This window comes from Medicago sativa, chromosome 8 (genome assembly GCF_051527215.1).
Source record: "Medicago sativa cultivar Bolivia chromosome 8, Bolivia_mono, whole genome shotgun sequence".
In the NCBI taxonomy this organism is placed as follows: domain Eukaryota; kingdom Viridiplantae; phylum Streptophyta; class Magnoliopsida; order Fabales; family Fabaceae; genus Medicago; species Medicago sativa.
In genome coordinates, this window is record NC_140756.1 from 11,417,858 (window position 1) to 11,425,866 (window position 8,009).

Consider the following 8,009-nt stretch of genomic DNA (forward strand, 5'->3'; position numbering starts at 1 on the left):
TTTCAGAGATATTATGTAAAGTAGAAATTCACTTGTATTTTCTTACATATTACAATTAAAAAATAGAAATGATTTTAACAGTCTCTTCCATATATCACATTTGTTTAATGGAAATCATTAGGGGTGTAACGGTTCGGTTTGGACTGGTTTTTAGTCAAAAAAATGTCCGAACCAATGAAACCTTCATCGGTTCGGTTTGGTTCGATTTTCACTGTTTTTCAAAAAAGAAACCGAACCAAACTAATCGGTTTGGTTCGGTTGATCGGTTTGATAAAAAATACAATTAAAAAAAATTCATATTTTCATAAAATATTTCATAGAACTCTGTATAATTGTATTTCATATTTTGTTTTTTCATGTGCTCTATTTTTCAAACAACTTTTTATAAATAACCTTACTCAATATTTCATGCATATGATCCAAGATTCATTCATCCATCATTCTTTAAAAACAATTCATCAAACTCAAATATTTCAATCATCCATGATCCATACATGCATCATTCATCAACAAACACAAAAATTCAAAAAAGAACATCCCAAAATTAAAACATGGTCAAAATAAAGATGAGAGAAAGTGAATTAGTTTTGGACTTTAAATTTTGGGCCTAGCCATATGTTTGTGTGAAGTAGGATAATATTAGTAAAATAAGGAGCGTGGTTATCATCGGATTGGTTCATCGGTTTCACGGATCTCAAAATGAAAAACCATGAACCAAACCAAACTAGATCGGTTTCAATTGGTTCGGATCGGTTTCAAACCGAACCAAACAAGGTCGGATATTTTTTCGGTTTGGTTCAGTTTGGACTATCGGTTTCGTTGGTTTAGTCCGAACCACTTACACCCCTAGAAATCATGGGGGTGGTGGGTCTTTTGTATTTTTTTGATGAAACGGTACTCAAACATGACTGAAATCTAAAGAATATTATCTTGCCACGTTTTCTGGAAATTTTTGGGATGCAAAGATTCGCTTTAATAAGCATTAGCGTTCCTCATATACTACTAAATTAGAGTAGTTTTTCATTATTTTATACGTTTAAGATTATTTTTTTTTTGAAGGGGTTTAAGATATTTTTATATTTTGAATATTTTTTTCTTCTGAAGGATATATTTTGAATATTTTTAAAAGTGATTATGTTTCTTAAAGAATGATTTTAAATATAAAATAATACTTTTTTTAGGGAAAATATAAATAATATAATTAAGCTAGTCTTTGATTGGTATATCAAATCTATAAGATATGATTAGATCATTAAAGAAAAAAAAAGAGCAAATAGTCACTTTAGTCCCTGACTGTGCATCTCGCTGTCACATAAGTTCCTGACTCAGGATTAAATACAAATAAGTCCCTGACTCTGCACTTCCGTTATCACTTTAGTCCCTGCCGTTAAAAAATTCTGTTAAGTGATAATGTGGCACATGTCTTATGCTGACAAGGAGTATGACGTGTCACAGGGACTAAAGTGAAAGTCAAAAAAGGTCACTTTGGTCCCTGAACCGAAAATCAATATCCTCAACTTACTGTTATGTCCCTGACTGTGCATACTTACTATCAGTTAGGTCCCTAACTGTGCATACTTACTATCTGTTAGGTCCCTGACAGTAAACATGAAATTTCACTAAGGTCCATGGGAAGTTGTTAGTTTAACATGCTACCTACCGACAACACTGAGGTATATATCTCTGTCAAATACCCAAATATTATTATAACACTTGTCAAAATGATTCCATAATTGAATACCAAAATTTCACTCTAGTCTTTTCTTTCAAGCAAAGGCAAAATCCGACAGTGTAAATCAACTTACCAAATGCATTTAAATAATAACTAAACTAACCAGCAGAAGCATTTTGGTTTCAGACTTTCAGAAAATGACAGAAAAATTATAGCAATACTATCAACAACATACTAAAAAGAAATATAAGTAACCGATGTAATTAACAAGATCCTTGCATATGCATGCAATGTATTTGAAGAACAACAATATGCTTTGTTCACTCTATTTATATATGAAGTGGTTAGTTATCTAAGGCAATAGGTTGCATCCATAACAAGTAAAACACTATTGCAACCCAGAAAAACCATATTAACGTATGAATATATGGTTTTTAACAAAACAGAGAGAAAAATGATTATAACATAACATTTGCAAATTACCTCTAACGATGTCTCCTTTTCTAGCTAATAATAAATAACATATGGTTATTAACACTCTGATCCCAGAGTATAGATTAAACTAAAAACCGGCAATCAAATATGAACTAGAGGCATTAATTCTACTCAATTAACAACAATATAGTAAAGGAAGATTTTTAGTGGCACAAATTCACCAAAAACTCCATCCAAATATATCTCAGTGTCACAACACCTAGTTTTCTCTGATGCATGATCACAAATATGTCTCAGTGATGTGATAGGTTCTGATTGTTGGTTGAAATTATGGCATAGAAAAACCATTACAGAATATACATGTATTTATATGTCACAGGTACTTATTATGGTGCCAAGTGCCAAAATGGTTGAGAATTCAACTAAATATAGTATACATGAATATCAATAATCTTAACCACAGCAGCAAAAAAAAAACCCACTATAGATTCACGATTAAATTGCAATATTTTAATCAAGAAATAAATATTAGTAAGCTAATTCACCACTTGCAACGGTTTTGTCTTTTTCAACATCCACTTGCTAATCCTTCCCCATACAATACCTTTCCCATACAATACCTTACCTATATATATATATATATATATATATATATATATATATATATATATATATATATATATATATATATATATATATATATATATATATATATATATATATATATATATATAATATCTACAAAGTTACTACATAGGTTTGTCTTATTTGGTTATATTTTTCTATGTATATAATGCCTTTGAAGCAGTGTTCTCCATCGCTTTCCATTTCCTTCCACAACTTTGCATTGTTTTGCCATTGAAATCTTCACTTTCCATAGTCTTCATGTTTCTCAATGGACTTCTCATATGTTTCTTCCTTTTCCTTCCTGCAGAATTATTTGAAGAGGGGGAAATTATTAGGAAAGCTATTACATGAGAAAGGTGATAAAAGAGAAACAACAAATATGAAGGAATGAGTGAGAAATTGTATACTACTTCAAAACACAATGTTTGACCTATTCATTGTTTTGCTTTTCACTTATACAAAGGTATTCCTCAAATTTCTGATATGCATCCATCCTTTAATGGCATTCACTAACTTTTTATCATTCTTTTCATTTTTGCAGATGGAATACTTCATAATGTAAGCAAATGCTCTTCTAAATTCTGGAGTTTAAACTACACTAATATAGCTAACGATAGTCGTAACTGAATTGTGTTCTTCATTATTCAAAGTATGCTAACTTAACCAAATTATATTTATAAACATGGTAGAAATTGATTTCATTAACTTTAAAGGTAGAAATTGTGAAGATAATGTTTGTTTTTCAAACAAAGATTTGAAGGCTCTAATTGCAATTCAAACACAATGATTATTTATATGAATACAGACATCGAGTGTTACCTGCATCTTTGGACTGATTGCATCAAAATACCAGCCTTCACACTAGAGTCATGTGAGTAATCTTGGCACTCCATAGTAAAATGGTAATAATCCCTAAAACAAGGGTTTACCTTCACACTGTAATCAAATCATTGAAGGTATAAAAACACTTTAACGCTATAAAAAGTTATCAGTAATTCAATTTATATTTTTTATTTCAGCCGTTCTTATTGGTTATATTCAAGTTGAAGATTTATGTTCTGAGAATCTTAAAGCAACCACGTCAGCAAGATTTTAATATTCAAGTTTTAATTGAACATATAATGTAGAGTTAAAAGATTCATTGTTGCATTATCGCATGTTTTATTACCAAAATGATCAATGGTTCTCACCTTACAATCAATTTTGGTGGTGATAAACTGGTTGAGAAAGAATGATCAGAAAATAAAACAAAAGCCATGATTTTAAGCCACATATTGCATGCATCACATACTAGAACCTTAGAAGAAATTTCGCAACAAAAAAATAGTTTAATCTATCACCAGAAATAAAATTCCAGATTTCAACTCCGAAAGGTAAATAGATTTTGAATAGACGTTGGGAATTTATGATTTATACATAAATCAGTGTGAAAAACAGATTATGCAACAAAAACAAATTCAACATTAAGATTGAATATGGAAAGAAAAAGTTCGCACCATTCAAATTCACTAACTATAACTATGATATAATAATAACATGTTTCTCTATTTATATAAAACATATAATTAGTCTACAAATTCATGAAAAAGTTGCAATATTTTATCCAAGCAATTTTATATTATTATAAAGTTAAAAGTGTCACACTATCACATAAGGCTACATACAGATTTTATGACTTTAGTTAGGAAAACGACACAATATTTCAACTATACAGTAAAGGCAATACATGTAGACATGCATATTGCAATATATTAGGTTTGTCTTATTTGGTTTCATTTTGGGATATATAATAGCATTTATGCAAATTGTAAAAAAGAAGTAAACGCAGTACAATGTGAGTTCAAAATTTAGCTTATTGCATTTCAAACATTAAACCTAATATACAAGTAAACCTATATGGAGATGATGCGTCAGCATACAGAATAGGAGAGGGATGCATACCAAATAAGTATGCTTAGTGAAACTCACCACAAAGAAAATTCAGCAGCCCCGTTAGATGAAACACCTTTGCTCTTAATGGCTTCAATTATGCGTTTTGCAACTTCGAAACATTTGTCCTGCATCAGAGAATGACACAATTTGATACAATCTGTAATGTTTAATTAACAATCAGTAAAAGCCAGATGACAGTAAAGAAAACAATTTGTAAAAGCGGGTGGACAGTAATGAAGTGATAAAAAAAAACACAAATACGACATTTTCAGTTTACTTGTGCGTATTCCAAAATCAACACATTCCTATTTCGGTGATAAAACTTTGATTTCAATTTATTAGCCAAAAAATTTGTTTCATTTAAACGTATCACAGAGGAAATCATAAACAATTGAGACATTAAAGAGGACACAATAGTTGGCATAATTCTCCAATCAAGTGAATTATTCCCCATCTTCCAACAATCAATAATCTTAACCACAGTGCTAAAAAAATCCCACTGTTCAAACGGGAATAGTTTATATTATTTTGATTTGTAACTATTATTTTGATTTGTACATATGGAGTACATGTTATGGTGGGCTCCTGCGTTGAACATTTTCAAATGTATGGCTGTAGAATAAAATCAGATTAAATTAACATCCACTTGCAATGGTTTTGTCATTTTTTGCATCTACTTGCTAAACAATCCTTCCTTCCCCATATAATACCTACAAAGCTACAATATAGGTTACAAACCTACTATACAAGTTTGTCTTATTCAATTTTATTTTTCTATAGTATATGTTGTCTTTGCTAAAGTGCATTCCATCCCTCTGACCCTTCATACTCTCTTGTTTATGCATCATTTTATAAGCATTTCTCATGTTTGATAAATTAATTTGTCCTTCATGTTGAGATTTGTCTTCATAATTGTGCTCCATGCTCTAACTTTGATGATGCATGTGGTCTATTGGAGGATATAAATCAACAAGTTTTGTTAATGGTATGTAAACTTCTATACAAGATATGTATGCAATTTCATGCTTCTTCTTTGTTTCCAATTCATAGGTTTACACAACTAACTCATGAGACTCTTGAGGCAACCACAACAGCAACATGAAGGCATGCCAAAAGAATACAACAATTAGTCTCAAAAGTTTAAATTTTATTTTGAAAGGAAAGATGATTAAAGGGCAAAAGGAAAATTGAATCTTTTCATTTTTCTACAATCTGTCCAAGGTGTAAATATAGTTTAACAAAAAGGTTCTCATGTTTATTCAAGAATTCAGGGTATAAATTGAGCAGTGCCTGAAGCAAACAAACCAACATTTTTCTTGAATTATCTCATGCTATATTGCCAACATGATAATTGGTTCTCACCTCACAATCAATTCTGGTGGTGATAACACTGGTTGGGAAGGAACCATAAAAATATTCCAAAAGTAGACAACTCATCCCCACACCTGAAATAGTTAATCAGAAGACTATTATTTTAAAAAAGTAAACTTTCGTAAAATTTAAATTTAAATATTAAGAGAAATAATACAAAACCTATGATTTTAAGCCATAATATATATGCACGCTTACATGCATCATACTAGAATCTTAGATGAAATTTCAAAACAAAAAAAGTCCAATCAATCACCAAAAATGAAATTTCATATTTGAATTTTGAGAAGAAATTATAGTTCAAAATAGAAATTGAGAATACGTTGTCCATCAATCAATGCTATAAAAGTAGCGTAGTCAATATAATATGAAGTAGATATTAGTCGTAGTACAAAGAGCTAAATTGGTAGTTGTCCATCTATCCTTGCTATAAAATGTTTTTGTATCTATTACTCAATACTCAATATAATACTAATATTATTTTAAAGTTAAAATATTAATAGAATACCATGTCAATAATTAAGTAATTCAAATAGGTGCCACTTTTTGGAAGGAATGATACAAAATATAATAAGGGATGGAATTAAAATCATTAGGGATAATACTCATATTCTTTGTAAAAACTAGGATAGTTCTAAAAAAAACTTTAGTATTAAGAGATGCTTCTAGAGCTTGGTGCTTTTGAGAAAAGAAACAATTTAAGATAGGGATGATTCATTATTTTCGATGGAGCTTTTCAGAAAGCATGACTATCAGTTAATATTAAAAAAATACAATATTGTAAGAGATCATGAGATTTATAATTACTTGAATCAAGTTGACAAGAAACCAGAGACTTTGAAAGAAAGGAGCGAGAAGCCAAGGAACATATTATTTTTATCATGCTCTGAGATCATAGATATTATTTTTAAAATACTGCATTATTTTAGGTCTACATAAATTTACCAGCAGCCATTGCAGGAGAAACGAGAACATTAGCTTTCCTCAGAACTTGCACTACAGGGTCACAGGGCATGTTTGAACTTAGGATTTAAATAATAAGAAGCATATTTTATTAGTGCACATGACAGTAACACAAATTGTAAATTTACTTTGAGTAAATTTGTAATGCTTTATCAAAATATCAAAGCCACAAGTAAAGGTGAGATAGGCAATTGCTGAAGTGTTAAAAAAATTAGACAGTCAAACATATGGATTTAGACTTGCACACTCCGAAACCAAAATTCAAATAAGTATACAAAATTTATCACAATATATTGAGAAAAAACAAAATTTGTTTCTTGTTTACTTCTAAAAAAAGATCATAAACAATTGGTTAAATAATACCCAACAGTTTTGTGATCTTTAATCCAAATAGGCCAAAGAAATAAGGAACAACCGCATAATAACAATCAATAATATTTCCAGTAATCAGTGTGATATGTGTTTCTTGAACAATATATCAGATTAAATTATTGATACAACATGCAGATTTTTTTATATTCTAGCGCCACCCTATCACATATTGAACTTTTTTAGATTTCTATCTGAAAATCTGATAAAGCAACAAAACAAATACAAGATTAAGTTTGGATTTGGAAGGAAAAAGTATTAACGTCTCATAAAAATTGGGACAATTAAGATTTTTATGCAAACTATCCACAAAAGAAAAAGGAATATTTTTTAAAATATAGTTTCTAATATGAGGATATTGCATAATGCTACTATCCAGTTTTTTTTTTTTTTTTTTTTTTTTTTTTGCTTCAATCCATCTGAATGTAGACTGAAATTATAGCCAAGTTAGCATACTCCTATACTAGGGCTATCATAAAGACTATGAATCTATTCAGACAATAAAACTATTTGATGTGATTTTGATTTTTTTTTTCCCTCCAATCAAACTAAGAGGTTAATAGCATGCAAGCACATGAAAGTTTCTTTTTACATTTCACTCCTGCAGTTAACAAAACCATATCAGGTTCTTTGTATCAAG

General features: G+C 29.8%; 2 long non-coding RNA genes across 3 annotated transcripts; one reads left to right on the plus strand and one right to left on the minus strand.

The window, feature by feature from the left end:
* Window positions 1–2,827: 2,827 nt before the first annotated feature.
* Window positions 2,828–6,022, minus strand: LOC146896941 (uncharacterized). Its single transcript, XR_015024234.1, has 3 exons — window positions 4,703–6,022; window positions 3,554–3,670; window positions 2,828–3,035 (listed from the first exon to the last, which is right to left on the minus strand). It is a non-coding gene; the product is annotated as an uncharacterized LOC146896941 (long non-coding RNA).
* LOC146896942 (uncharacterized) lies at window positions 2,893–3,605 on the plus strand. 2 transcript variants are annotated; one of them, XR_015024235.1, is made up of 3 exons: window positions 2,893–3,197; window positions 3,276–3,383; window positions 3,540–3,605. It is a non-coding gene; the product is annotated as an uncharacterized LOC146896942 (long non-coding RNA). The 2 variants fall into 2 exon arrangements; XR_015024236.1 differs by having other exon boundaries at window positions 3,276–3,292.
* Window positions 6,023–8,009: the final 1,987 nt, after the last annotated feature.